The sequence below is a fragment of the Mastomys coucha genome, unplaced genomic scaffold, assembly GCF_008632895.1.
Source record: "Mastomys coucha isolate ucsf_1 unplaced genomic scaffold, UCSF_Mcou_1 pScaffold5, whole genome shotgun sequence".
Lineage (NCBI taxonomy): Eukaryota > Metazoa > Chordata > Mammalia > Rodentia > Muridae > Mastomys > Mastomys coucha.
The window spans coordinates 71,200,511-71,215,287 of NW_022196911.1; the positions used below are offsets into that span (position 1 = coordinate 71,200,511).

The window sequence follows — 14,777 nt, forward strand, 5'->3', positions numbered from 1 at the left end:
CCTCCTGGGATGAATCTGGGCTGTAAGTTAGGCCTTCCTTAGGGCCCCTTCATTGCTCCCTTATCAGCAGGAGCCTCTCAACTGGCACTTAAAGTCCCAAGCTCAACCCTATCTTTAGGCCACTCCATTCTCAACTCCTGTAACCAGTATGTGCTGCTCCGGCCTCAGGCCCCCCACTTCAGAGGCAAGCCCTACCCTGCACCTGCGGCTCCATGCTTTCCCTCTGTAGAGGTCTTCCTGGTCATTTTCTGCTCAAATTGCTTTTATACCACCTGGCTTTTTTTTCCTTTTTTTAATTGTTTTTTATTTTTTATTTTTTTTGTTGTTTGTTTTGGTTTTTCGAGACAGGGTTTCTCTGTGTAGCCCTGGCTGTCCTGGAACTCACTCTGTAGACCAGGCTGGCCTTGAACTCAGAAATCCACCTGCCTCTGCCTCCCAAGTGCTGGGATTAAAGGCGTGTGCCACCACCACCCGGCAAGATTTTTTTTTTAATTATTTTAAAATGATGTGCATGTGTCTGTTTCTGTCTGTGGGCAAGTGCAGGAGCAGCAGGAGGCCAGAGGTGTCAGATTCCCGTGAGGCTGTGTGACATGGGTGGCTTGGGAGCTGACATACATGGGGTGCTCCAGTCTTCTGAAGGAGTGGCATGCACTGAGCTAAGCCATCTCTCCAGCCCTTTGGTTTTCTTTAGTTTTTTGCTTTTTGTTTTTGTTTTTTTGGATTTTTTGGACATGGTCTTGTGTAGCCTAGGCTAGCTTCAAACTGAATGAATTGCTGTGAATGGCTCTCTCTCTCTTTTTAAAGATTTATTATTTTATGTATATGAGTACACTGTAGCTGTACAGATGGTTGTGAGCCTTCATGTGGTTGTTGAGAATTGAATTTTAGGATCTCTGCTTGTTCTGGTCAGTCGTGCTCATTCCAGTCAACTCTGCTGGCACACTCCTTGCTTGCTCTGGCCTAAAGATTTATTTATTATTGTAAATAAGTACACTGTAGCTGTCTTCAGACACACCTGAAGAGGGTGTCAGATCTCATTACAGGTGGTTGTGAGCCACCATGTGGTTTCTGGAATTTGAACTCAGAACCTTTGGAAGAGCAGTTGGTGCTCTTGCCCATTGAGCCATCTCTCCAGCCCTCTCTCCTCTCTCTTTCTCTCTCTCTCTCTCTCTTTCTCTCTCTCTTTCTCTCTCTCTCTTGAGACAGGGTTTCTCTGTGTAGCCCTGGCTATCCTGGAACTCACTCTGTAGACCAGGCTGGCCTCAAACTCAGAAATCTACCTGCCTCTGCCTCCCAAGTGTTGGAATTAAAGGCGTACACCACTACCGCCTGGCCTCTCTCTCTTTTTAAATGGCAACTGCTGTGCCATTCCTTTTTAAAAAATATTTATTTTATGTGTATGAGTAGGCTGTCTTCATGCTCCAGAGGAGGGCATCAGATCCCATTACAGATGGTTGTGAGCCATCATGTGGTTGCTGAGAATTGAACTCAGGACCTCTGGAAGAGCTGTCAGTGCTCTTAACTGCTGAGCCATCTCTCCAGCCCCAACCTTAAACTCTTCAACTTCCTTCCTCTATTTCAGAAGTTTTGGGATTCCAGGCATGAGCTATCAGGCCTGATTTATGTGGTACTGGGATTGAGCTCGCAATTCTGGACTTCAAAAGAGCTGGGCAAGCATTTTGCTAGGGGAACTGCATCTCTCACCTTGGTGTTTTGTGCTTTAAGTTCCCTCAGTGTCTAGGGAAGAAGAGAGGGCTGGATGGGGCCACACATTGCAGCCCTCCAATCTCATGCTTTAGCCTTAGTCCACTAATTAGCAGCAATTCCTCTGACTAAACATCACTGCTAATGCTGCCCCCAGGGTCATTCATCCAATTCAGCTTCTAAGTCACACTGGTCTCTTCTAAAAGCCACTTCTGTAAGTTTATATTGAGCTTCCCTCCATTCAGCAAGGGAGGGATCTTGTTTGCTTGGTCATCCCTTGTATTTTAAGTATCTAGAAAAGGACCCAGGACAGGGCCAGGTGCTCAATCAATATTTATTGAGTGAATGAATAAATGTAGTCTCCCAAACTAGCCTGCAAGTTCCCAGGAGGGCGGGATCTGGTTACTTCCTGGAGAGAGCCAGCATTTTCTAGAGAACCATCCATTGAGACCATGGAGGAGAGAGATCCCTGTGCTGGAGGGCTGGGGCACCGGTGGCCAGGTCACTTCTTCAAGCTTGCCTAGCTTTCAGAGTCTTTGCCTTGGGTTTTTATAGTTCTCCTTGCTCTCCTAGGGTTTGATGAATGAATGGCCAGTAGATAGAACGCTTTGAGCAGCCATGGCCACTGATCGCAGCTGGGTGACAGTATGGCCTTCTGCTCCCTGGGTCCTTTCTGAGCCACTGTCTCAGGTAGTTCTCTCACATTGCACCCAGATATCCTTCAGGCGCCCCCTCTCGGTGAGTACCACCTGCTTGCCAGCCCCTTTGCTGTCTGAGTGCTGTTCACTCCGGCTCCCAGGCCTGTGTTTCTTGCTTCATCCCTTGCTCTTACCCTGTTGCCCTCTTGGCCAATAAGTCCTGTTTTTCCCCCAATCCTGAATGCTCCCTGGGTTTCTGTCACTGCCTCCTCCTCACTAGTCTCCCTGCCTATGTTTGGCCCCATTCAACCCTCTCTTCTTCCCTCCCTGCCCCCAACATTCAGGGAGAAACCATCCCTCCAATGCCCTCCCCTGGCCTGCAGCCTATACTATCATCAGCCACCAGGAACCTATCCCTTCCCAGCTCTTCAGCCTCCAGACTCAATGCTCTGGTTACTTCTGCTAGTTTGGAGCCCGTCAGTCGTTTCCTCAGCTTTAGTGAGCAGGGGTCATCTGTGAAGAGGGAACCTCAGTGGAGAACAGGTTCCCATCAGATTGGCCTGCAGGCAAGCCTGTGGGGGCATTTTCTACATTGATGGTTGCTGTGGGAAGCCTCAGCTCATCCTGGTGAATACAGTGCCTGGCTAGGTGGTCCTGGGCTGTACAGGAAAGCAGGCTGAGCAAGCCAGTTCAGCAGCACTCCTCCATAGCCTCTGTTTCAGTTCCCGCCTTCAGGTTCCTGCTCTGTTTTCCCTTGCTAGTGGATTCTAATCTCAAAATTGTAATAAACCCTTTTCTCCCCGAGTTACCTTTGGCCATGGTCTTTATCAGGACCGTGTGTACACTCTGCTGTGCCTGGTCCTCTCTAGCATCTTGTGGATCTCTGGGATGCTTTCCTTCAAGGGACTCTTCACATACACCAGGTGCTGTCAGGTGTGATCCTATCAAACACAACTTTCACACACACACACACACACACACACACCCTCCCCCCACCCTCCTGCTGAGCTTCCTTTTTCTTCTCTTTCTGTGATCCTGGGATTAAACCTAGGGCTTCCTGTATATTAGGCAAGTGCCCTAAGAGCCACATCCCAGCCCTCTCCTCACCTTTTTTTTTTTTTTTAGTTTTTTCAAGACAGGGTTTCTCTGTGTAGTCCTGGCTGTCCTGGAACTTACAGACCAGGCTGGCCTCAAACTCAGAAATTCGCCTGTCTCTGCCTCCCAAGTGCTGGGATTAAAAGTGTGCGCTACCACAGCCCAGCCTCTCCTCATCTTTTATGAGACAGTGACTTACTAAGTTTTTCAGGCAGGCTTTGAACTTTCCATCCTCCTGCCTCAGCTCCCGGACAGCTAGGATTACAGGCCTGTACCACTAGCCCTGGTAGCCCCTTTCCTTCCAATTGCCTGCTACCCTCAACCATTACCTGCCTCCCCTCCATTTGGTTACCAGCTCCTTAAGGGCAAGATAGTGCCAGCCTTGTTCTAGCTATCCAGGATAGCACAGGCTCTGGTACACAGCAAATCCACAGCCAATGTTTATTAGATGGATGAGAAGACACTAAGATTTTAAGGTAGAATTTAGCTATACCCAGCACTCAGGAGCCAGAGGCAGAGGGGCCTTTGAGTTCGAGGCCAACCTGGTCTACAGCGCAAGTTCCAGGACAGCCAGAGCTAGATAGTGAGATCCTGTCTCAAAAAAAAAAAAAAAACATTAAATCTCAGCTACATCATGAAAAACCTGTCATAAGCAAATGTAACCTTCTGCAGCCTTTTTGCCTGTACACGAGGACAGTAATTATCTTTCTGGTGGAGTTGTGGAGTCAAGTATTTAGAGAAAGTATATATACACTTGTTTCGTTTTGGTTTCTTGATGAATCCAAATTAGGCAAGTGCTTCGTGGTTGAACTAAATCTCCAACTCATTTTATTTTTGACACGCTTGGTTCTCAGTACACCCACCAGCGACGTCCAAGCATATAGGCACAGCAGCTCTCGATGCAGAAGAGCATTCATACCAAACATGTCTCTCTACTTCCTGACTACCAAACCAGACCTGGGCCCAGATGCTGACATGGATCCGGAGCCACGGCCCATTTAAGGGTGGAGGGGCGGACCCGGGAAGGCCCCGCCCCGCGTGAGGTCAACGCGCACTGCTGCGTCTGACGCTTTGGTTGCCGCAGAGACGCCCCGCCCCCGCGCGGCGCTGCGGAACCGGAGCTCCGGGCGGCGTCGGCAGAGGCGCGGGAGGTGGCGAGGCCAGGGCTGGGCGGCAGAAGCCCGCGCGGCGACCGCAGCGAGAGCAGCGGGGACAGAGCAGACCACGACGAAGGCGCACAGGCAGCGGGGCCGGGCCGGGCCACCGGGAGAGCGGCCACCGGGAAGCGGGCGGGAGGCCGGGCTGGCAGCTGGCAGTCGCCGAGTCGCGAAGCGACATGGTGCTGCTCAAGGAGTAGTGAGTGTCGGGTCGGCTGTGCGGAAGCGAGGCGGAAGGGAGGATCGGGATGACGGCCGCGAAGGCAGATTGCCTGCCGGGGGATGGAGAACACCGGATGGGGCTGTTGGGCCGCCTAGCAGGGGCGGAGAGGACAGCGGGGGCTGGAAGGGGCCTGAGGTGGGGCCGGAGGGGCCAGAGGGTGACAGACAGCACCTGAGGTGAGATCGAATAGGCCAGAGAGGAGGCCGAGAACCGGTGCGGACCGGCCAGGGCCTGAGGAGGGGTCAAGGGGATAGGGAGAGCCAGAGGAGGCATGAGGAGGGGCCCGGGGAAGGTAGAGCTCTGGATGTGGTGTGGCCCTATGGTGGGCGCTGAGGGATGAAGGGGCAGGCAGAACTGCCTGAAGGACTGAGGAGTTGTGTAAGGGACCGAGGAGCAGTGGGACAAGGGCAGGCAGCGCGGGTGAGTTGACTGACGTTGGGGAGGGGTTTGAGGCTGAGCTGTACCAAGGGGCAGGGAAGATCAGATAAGGTAGCTCTTGGAATGGAGTTGAGGTGGTGGGGAGGAGTGTTGAGGCGGAACCTGGGGCATGGACAGTGGCTGCCTGAGGCAGCAGAAGGAGGAGGATTGTAATAATTGGTTGCAGAAAAAAAAGATTTCAGTCAAAGCCACGCTTGAGTGATGGGATGGGAGAAAGAGCGTAGGGGACTGGATAACAGGGCTGGGGTGGGGATGGATGGAGTGGCATGGTACCCAAGTAGGTGCAGAAGAAGAGGCTTTTGCAAGAGGCTCAGCATACCTGCTTAGGACTTGGCAGATTCTGAAGTGATGTGAAGGAGTGTGGGTAAGAGAGAAGTGCAGGATGTTAGCAGGACCCAGGACCAGCCAGGAAGATGATTTAAGAATGAATATGCCTGCTAATGGAGGTGGTCGGGGCCAAGACAGGGATATCCAATCCTATGGGATGCTGGATGGTCGTGCAAAGAGATGAGTGCATTGTTTGGAGGAATTGAGGAGGTCCCACAAATGTGTTGATATGGGGGATGGGCAGGGCTTGGAGGGAGATAGATGCTTGCTCCTGAAACCCAGGGGCTTGGCTGACAGGTGGGGCTATTTGGATTGCTGTCTTTCAGACAGTATGACCACTCCTGAGGGTCATGGTTCCAAGTGAACATCCCAGGGCTTTCTGCCCTCCTCCAGGAGAAATTGGATGTGTGCATAGATTTTATGGTGCTTCTATACTTCCCTAGAGGGGAGGGCAAGTGGGCAGCATTGGCTCCTAAGCTGCAGAAGTTCAGAAATGGGAGATGTCCAAGTAGAGAGAACCTTGGGAAACTCTTAGTGACCAAGTAAATGTGTGGAGGACTCTTTCTGTCTTGTCAGTGAAGGCACTTTGTCTATCCCCCCAGGGCTTTCTCCTTGGAGGTATTTAAGATGTTGAAGACATAGTGTAGTTTGAATGGCAAACAAAAGAGAGCTAGGTGTTATCCCACTTTGACTCTTGAGAACATTATTTGGAGGCCCCATTGCCTCCCTTGATACCCAGTCTGATGTTAATCCAGCTAGAGCTTGGAGCTTTATGTGCTGAGGATCAAGAACACTTGGGTACCAGTGTTCTCCAAGGAGAACATAGTGCGCTTTGCATTTTAATCCATAGTGTCCAAACAAACGAGCTCTTCTCACTTTTCAGATTTAAAAAAAAATCCCACATGAATCCTACAGTCTGTAGAAATATGTAGTTTTGTAAAGGTCAAGCTGGGGAAAGAAGGGCCTTTTGAAGAGACAAGTGAGTTTGGGAGGCAGTCATTCCTTTCCCATCCTTTGTTCTCCCCACTTGAAGCCTACCAGGAGAAGGGCCAAGGGCGCTGGTGATGATACAGAATCTGTGTTTCCATGTGACGGACAGGTTCTCTGTGTGTGCATCCTTCGACAGGGCACAGGATGGGAAACTGGGCAGGAGGGGGCATCAAGATACTTGGCTATGGTTGCAGCGCTGCAGCCCTGAAACGGACACAAGTGAAGGTCATGCCATGGTGAGCATGGCTCCAGTCTTGGCCTAGCTGGGCCTCTATGGCCTTATCCTTTCCGATTGTCCCCTGTGGCTGCTGAGGGGGTTCTGTTTCGAGGAAGCAGGGGAGAAATGTGCAGATGGAAGCAGGCTCAGAGCATCCTTGAAGGCACTGGACTGTAACTAGTCTGTTCTGAGGGGCAGCTTGGACCTCAAGGTTGTCCCTGTTGGTTTTTCTGACACTTCTTTTGACAGGATTTTTTCCCGATTTGAGTTCTGTAAATTCTTTTTTTTTTTCTTCGTGATTTTTGAGACAGGGTTTCTTGGTATAGCTCTGGCTGTCCTGAAACTCACTCTGTAGACCAGGCTGGCCTCAAACTCAAAAATCCACCTGCCTCTGCCTCCCAAGTGCTGTGCCACCACTGCCTGGCGAGTTCTGCAAATTCTTCGATGTGATTTTTGCTGTGTTCTTGAAGATAAAAGGCGTATTGTTTTCTAGGAAGTTTCTTCTGAGGGTGCAGAAATTCTGCCCTCTCAGTTGGAAGTACTTCTATGCACCGTTGCTTTCCTCTAATGGGAGGATTTACGTTATTCGAGTCTTCCCGGAGGAAGGGAATTAGCAGGGAGTAAAGACTTGGAGCCCATTTTATTTATTTATTTATTTTCCTGCTGCTTTTTCTGCTTGATGCCTGGTTTTTACTGTGATGTTTTCCTCAGGTCTCACTGTGTGTTTTCTTGCTGCCTGGGAGAACTTTGTGGGACTAAGGAATAGCAAGCTGTTATGCATCCTGGAGCAAAAAGACATGTTTGAACCTCCTCATAGGAAGGATGATATGCTCATGCCTTCCTAAGCAAGCATACAAGGTGCAAAGGGCCCAGCGGGTTCTAGCAAGGCTCTGAGAACTGGGAATCTCAGCTTTGCCTCTTGCTTATTTATTTTTTTACTTTATTTATTTTGACACGGGGTCTCTGTGTAACCGTGGCTGATCTGGAACTCACTCTGTAGACCAGGCTAGCCTCAAACTCAGTTCTGCCTGCTTCTGCCACTTTAGTGCTGGGATTAAAGGTGTGCTCCCACTGCCTGTTTCCACTTTTTCATTTGTGGCTTGTTTTCTTTTTTTCTTTTTTAAGAAAAAAAAAGAAAGAAAGAAACAGGGTCTTGCCATGTAACTCTGGCTTGCCTGGAACTTGCAACGTGGACCAGGCCTGACCTTAAGCTGACAGACTACCTGCCTCTGCCTCCTCAGTGTTGAGTGGCTTGGCTTTTGAGCCTTTCTTTAGCTCTCTGACCTCAAAAGCATTGCCCTGGGGGTCACCCACGGGTCTGCTACAAATGCAAGCCACCTGGAGAATGGAGAAGTGCCTCCAGTCTACTCTCTGGAGTTCTGTGACCCTCTTGAGGACTTTGCTGGCCACAATTTCTCCATCAGCTTACGTGGCACCTCCAACAATTTGGAGATGGTCAAAATGGAGGTAGAAAGAAAAGTAAAGGGTTGGGTGCCTTTGGATAGCTCCTGGAAGTCAGATCTAGGTTGCCTTTTATTGTTGAATGAGGGAGCTTGCACTGTAACATTCTTTGGAGAGCAGCGGTGGCAGTGCTTAAGCCTCTAGGGAATTGGCCCCTTCATAGCTTTGACCATAAGGGCTGATGCTGGGAAGTTGGGCCCATTGATGCATATCCCCAGGGCCATGTTCTTCAGATCTTAATCTTCATCATGATGAGCCTTCTCTGTAACTTCTCTGTGTTACTAGACACATTAGCAAGTCTTACCGGGGAAGAGATGATTGAGGGAAAGGGAGAGAAAGATGTGAGTGAGTGGCCTGCAAAGTAGGTAAGGGAAATTGGGGTTTGCACTGAATCACAGGGTTCTAAATGGGATTCCAGAACGGCCATGGGGGACCCTAGCCTGGTGGGTTTTTGTCAGTGGGTAAAGGGTCAGATGCGGCAAGACCTGGGCAGCTATGCTGAGGTGATGCTTCCGGAGCCTGGAGCTGACACTCTTTTTCCTCTCTTGTAGTCGGGTCATCCTGCCTGTGTCTGTAGATGAGGTAAGTCCCTTTTTTCTCCTCTCACCCATAGTTGTTCATGAGCACTTGTGAACATAGGCTTAGGCTGGGAGTGGCCATACTTTTGTGTAGCTTTCATTTTTTGTTCTAATATAGAGATGGCCAAGGCTTGATTCAAGTATTCCTGGGCTGCTACTCTCTGCTGAATCTGGATACCTGGGCACAGTCAGTTTCAGGCAGCGATCAAGCTGTGGACTTGCTGATGGCTTTAGGCAGAGACTCTAGCAGCTCTTCACCTGCTGGGGGACTGGACCGTTACTGATGAGCTGTGTGCATGTGTGGGGTCTCCGTGACCAGGCTGGGGACAGCGTTCTCTGGTTAGTGGCACTCTCTAGTTATGAAGCAAACCAGCAAGGCCAGAAAGCTCTGAGTCCCCAGCCATGTTAGGTGGCTGCTAGAAAGACTAAGGTATAAAGAGCCCTCCTTTTACGGAGTACAGGGGCTGACAAACGGGCTTGGCTTGCCTTCCGTCCTTTTATGGTTCCTGGGTCTGACAGGCTAACGTGAGGAGCTGGCAGCAGTGGTTGCCACAAGAAGGTTCATCGGCCGAGCTGACTCAGAGCTGTCTCTTGGATAGAGAAAACGGCCAGGGAACCTCCCCTGTCCCACCCTTTTTCTGAACTTCCTCTATTCTCCCTTCCTGGCTAAACTTATTCATGACTTTCCTCTGAATCCACAGCTCCACCCCAGCTTCCTGCAAAATGGAGGCCAGCCTGAACTTCCAAGAGTAGTTCCATCTCTCTCTTTTTTTTTTTTTTTATAGGATCAATGGGAATCCTGTGCTACACACATGGGAACTGGCTTTCTGAGAAATAAAAACAGTCCAGCAGATCTCAGAACCTTTACCCCCCCAGTCCTCCCACAGGGTTTCTCTGTATAGCCGTGGCTGGCCTTGAACTCAGAGATCTGCCTGCCTCTGCCTCTGCCTCCCAAGTACTGGGACTAAAGGCTTGCACTACCACTGCCTGGATCCTGAGTATTTTTTTTTTCCGAGACGAGGTTTCTCTGTGTAGCCCTGGCTGTCCTGGAACTCACTCTGTAGATCAGGCTGGCCTTGAACTCAGAAATCCGCCTGCCTCTGCCTCCCAAGTACTGGGATTAAAGGTGTGAGCCACCACTGCCCGGCTTCCAGAGCATTTTTAAACGTTTATTTTATTTATTTGTGTGTATTTTTTTTATATCTCTTTTTGTGTATATATATGTATGCTATATATGTGGGGTACCTATAGAGGCCAGATGAAGGCCCTGGAGTTAGAGTCACAGGTAGTTGAGAGTTACAAATGTTAAGTGCTTAGAATCAAACACAGGGTTAACCTCTAAAGGTCTGCAATGGCTCTTAACCACTGAAGCATCTCTCCAGCTCTGTGGAGGCATTCTTTAGATGAGACAAGTCACCCCAAAGAGTGATGCTCATGCATTGGTCTCTGAGAGAATTATCTGTATTGGAGTACTGTGTACTTGAAAGCTACAAGGATCTGGGAGAGAGGGGGAGATGTGAGCTTGAATGTGGTCTGAGCAGTCAGAAAATACAAGAGACATCTGGGAGCCTGGTGGTGGTGGTGGCGGCAGCGCATACCTTTAATCCCAGCACTTGGGAGGCAGAGGCAGGTGGATTTCTAAGTTCGAGGCCAGCCTGGTCTACAGAGTGAGTTCCAGGACAGCCAGAACTAGCTATACAGAGAAACCCTGTCTCAAAAAAACCAAAAGAAAAAAAAGAGAGAGAGAGAGAGAGAGACATCTGGGTACCAGTGGTAGAAGAATGATAAATCAGAGAGTTTGAGGCCAGCTTGGGCATACATTAAGATATATAGTAAAATGTCTTGATGTAATAAAATGTCTGCGGGTTGGTGGTGGTGGTGGCGCAGGCCTTTAATCCCAGCACTTGGGAGGCAGAGGCAGGCGGATTTCTGAGTTCAAGGCTAAGCCTGGTCTACAGAGTGAGAGGACAGCCAAGGCTACATAGAGAGACCTTGTCTTGAAAACAACAACAAAAAAAAGTCTTATAATATTTTTGTGCGATCTCATAATAAAATTAATCAATTAAAAAAAAAAGAGTAACTCACACTTCTAATCCTGACACTTGGGAGTCTGAGGGAGGACTATTAAAACTGAGCTACAAAATGAGTCTCAGGGCAGCCTGGGCTACAGAGGGATAACCCATTTCAAAAGAAATGATAAAGAAGCTGGATGTGGTAGTGCATACCTTTCATCCCTGCTGGTGGGTCTCTGTGAGTTCAAGTCCAGCCTGGTCTACACAAAGAAACCCTGTCTCGGGAAAAACAAACAAACAAACATAAAGAAAAGGAAGGGGTAAAAAGAGGTCCCTCAGGGCTGCAGGATTGTCTTTATGTAGGACTTCGTGTGCTGTCGATCAGATGGAGTCTCTTGATAGGCTAAAGGCTGAGACTGAGAGTGCTGCAGAATCGGGGACCCAGGATTGTCTGGGGGTATCCCTGTCCTGTCCTGGCCTCTCATGGTGGGTGCCACAGTTAGGAAAAAAGGGAAATGCCCACCTTGAGGACATCCACAGCTGGTAGTTTTAGCTTGTGGTGGTTTTGCAGCATGGAGGAAGTGGTGAGCAGGGCAGGGTAGTCGGGGCCTGGGTCCAGCAGGAGCCTGGGAAGTCTGTGCTGGTTCAGATTCAGTTGTCTGTGGTGTTGCTCAGCCTGGTCTCAGCAAGACAGCACTGACAAGAAGGCAGCTGGACTGCTGGTGGAAGTCGCTCCATTGGTAGCTTGAACCTTAGTTCCGGGTAATCAGAAAATTCTAGAATGGGGGAGTAAAGAATAAAGAAGTAAGGAACACCCCTCCTAGAGTCTCAGTCCCTTTCTGACTCACCAGTGGTTCCCATGAGAACAGTCCAGTGTTGTGTGACTGGGAGATTCATGTCCTATATCGGAGACCATGACTTGAGCCCTTGAAGCTTCTGATTTGGGGAGAAGAAAGGAAAGGAGAAAGCCCTGGACTTGTAATCATCTCGATGCCTGAATCAGTATTTGGGGGCAGAATTAGTTTGTTTGGCCAGAGTCTTTAATGTAACACTACCTTGGATTTCCAGGCATCCTGCAGCAGAGCAAGAAAGCCCTGGCTGTTTGACATGGGTGTGTCTACCAGTGGTTCCTGACCAGGGCAGGCTCAGGGCATCCTTCCTCTAATGCAACCTGACCTGACAGGGCTGTATGGGTGGGTCAACAGAGTACTGTTTTTCTTTCTTACTTTTGAGACAAGAGTCTTACTGTATATCCTTGGCTAGCCTGGATATTCAGTATGTGGCCCACAGTGGCCTTAAACTAATTCATGGCAGGCCTCTTGACTTTGCTTCCTGTGTGCTGGGATTACAGGGACCTGTATGGGCCACTTGTGTCCAACTGTATTGCTTTGTCTTCATGTATGTCCTTCAGTGTTTCTGCTGCATATTTCATCTCCCCAGGTTCCTACTCAATTGATTATCCAAGTGGTAGAGTCTGTGTTTTGTTTCACTGTGTGACTTAGTCTATGGGATAAGGGGACGGCTCTCAAGGGCAAGGTAACATTGTTCTCGCTCTAAGGAGGCAGGATCCAGGTCTCCTTGGGGCTCTTTATCTGATTTTGTGGTCTAACCCCCACCTTTGCTGCCACCCAGTCTTGAATCTGGCAGCTTTCCCAGGATGCAGAATGGTTGTTCCAAAGGGAACCTTCTGAGTGAAGTGTCCCTCACTTGGACTTCGTGCAGATCTGTCTTCTTTACCTCTTTGGATTAACAAAACTGCCTCACTTGTCTGATTGGGATTAAGGGATCAGAATATCAGGAGAGATTAAAGGGGAAGAGGCCAGCACGCAGACTGATCCTCTTAGAGCCTGCCCTCTGATCTCCTGCCTCTAAAGGGAATCTCTGAGGACCATAGTCTTTGCTGGCCCCAGGGCCCCTCTCCAAGGAGCACTCACTACTAGCAAGCGGCAGCTAGTCCAGCCCACAGGCCCTCTCCCCAGCCTGCCCTTTAGGATTTGCTGAGTCAGTTGTTCAATGTCCTTATGACTCTTTTCCAAAGCAGAGGTCCTGCTGCTTCATGTGGAGGAAGCCCTGGCTCAGCCAAACCCTGACCCATTTGATATGGGTTTCAAGTGTGCCTTAGCAGGTGTTGGACTGGAAGGGCACAAGGGCCGTGTTGCCATCCTTGAGGCACCAAAGCGGCAAGGGTATTGCTCAGGATTAGCAAAATTGAGGTAACTTGTCTTACCCTCTCAAATGTTTCTCTTTGATAGGATTAACTGAGCCTTGATCACTTACTTTCCTTGGCATTCTGTGCTGGGCTTTTGCTTTGGAAACTTGGGCTTTGGGCTTTGTGGTAAGCAGTGAGCTGTACTACTCCACTACTTTATCCTTTAGATGTCTCCCAGAAGTTTTCTTGCCGTGCTTAGGGGTCTGAGGTGGAGAAGGCTTCCAGGTGTGACAGCAGACTGGAGCTCTGCATCCTGCTCTTGCTGACAGCACTGTGTGTTGGAGCTGTGCCGGAGCTGCAGCTACTTAATTTTGATCTCAGAGAGAGAACACCCCTAGTCTTACCCCTGGGGGTATCAGGAATTGAAGGGAGGGTGCAGATGGCAAGGGAAGCTTTATGTCCACCCCAGCAGGTTGGATAACTGAGTCTCGTCTGTCTTTTCCTCCGCCTTCTCGGCCCTGGCTGCCACGAGGAAGATGCATTTGGAAGAGATGGAATTTCCTGCTCGGTCACTGTTGATTTTCTTGCCTTTTGTATTGTTTTTGAAACATGAACCCTGGCTATCTTAAAATTTGTTATGTTGATCAGACTGGCCTTGAACTCCCAGAGATCCATCTGCTCTGCCTCCGGAGTGCTGAGGTTATAGGCCGCCATGCTCAGAGTCTTCGCCATGTTTTTCTTTTCCAGATAATCTCTCTTAGAAATGGGGGTGGGGCCAGGCGGTGGTGGCCTCACATATCATCCAGAAAACGTTACATAGTACAGGGTCTCTTCTGGCCTGGACCCAGTTCTAGTATCAAACCCCAAAACAGGATCTCAGTTACTAACAATCTATCTCACAGAACCTAAAGCTAAGTATGGCATCTCACGGCAGGAGGATTGCCATGAACTCACTACCAACTTAAGGTAGTGAGTTCTAGGGTATCTTTGACTACAGTATGAGACCCTGTGTTAAAACAAAACAAAACAAGCCAGGCAGTAGTAGTAGTGCAGATCTTTAATCCCAGCACTTAGGAGGCAGAGGCAGGTGGATTTCTGAGTTTGAGGCCAGCCTGGTCTATAGAGTAAGTTCCAGGACAGCCAGGGCTACACAGAGAAACCCTGTCTCGAAAAACCAAAAAAAAAAAAAAAAGGAAATGGGGGTGGGCTCAGGGCTAGGCCTGGACACTGTCTTTAAGTCATCAATTCTACACCAAGCTGTTCTGAAAGGGTCAGAGGAGGCCAGTGACTTGATAGGGTGACATGTGACCCAAATAAAGGAAAACCAGGCTTTTGCATCTAGCAACTGCCAAGTCAGAGGGGCAGGCAGCCAGCGTAGCCTGAGGAAGGGATCTGTAAGGTAGGAGCAGGAGTGTGGCTAAAGCCCACCAGGAGTGGGGAAAGATCTGGGGAGCTCTTCTTGGAGAGGTTCTGAGGTCCCTGCAGGGTGAGGAAAAGCCACAGGAGAGAAAGCAAGTGGGTTGAGCCAATTTTTTCCCTGAGGTTGTGGGATATACAGCACTGGATAGCTTTCTTTGACAGGAAATTGGGGTCTTGGTTTCGGGTCATTTATGTGTTTATTTGTTGTTGTTGTTGTTGCTTGTGGGTTTTGTTTGTTTGTACACCCCACCACCACCACCATCTCTGTGTAGTTCTGGCTGTCCTGGAACTCACTCAGGCTGGCCTCGAACTAAGAGATCCATCTGCTTCTGCCTCCTGAGTGCTGGGATTAAAGATCTGCACTACTAC

General features: G+C 49.5%; 2 long non-coding RNA genes across 2 annotated transcripts in view; both read right to left on the reverse strand.

Annotated features, from left to right (window-relative positions):
- Window positions 1–2,024: 2,024 nt before the first annotated feature.
- LOC116079241 lies at window positions 2,025–3,265 on the reverse strand. The gene is made up of 2 exons (XR_004113839.1): window positions 3,152–3,265; window positions 2,025–2,273 (listed from the first exon to the last, which is right to left on the reverse strand). It is a non-coding gene; the product is annotated as an uncharacterized LOC116079241 (long non-coding RNA).
- Window positions 3,266–11,184: 7,919 nt separating this feature from the next.
- LOC116079240 overlaps window positions 11,185–14,777 on the reverse strand; it is a 34,348-nt gene continuing 30,755 nt past the window's right edge. Inside the window, exon 4 of the long non-coding RNA XR_004113834.1 lies at window positions 11,185–11,616. This is a non-coding gene — a long non-coding RNA (uncharacterized LOC116079240). The remainder of the gene's footprint in view (window positions 11,617–14,777) is intronic.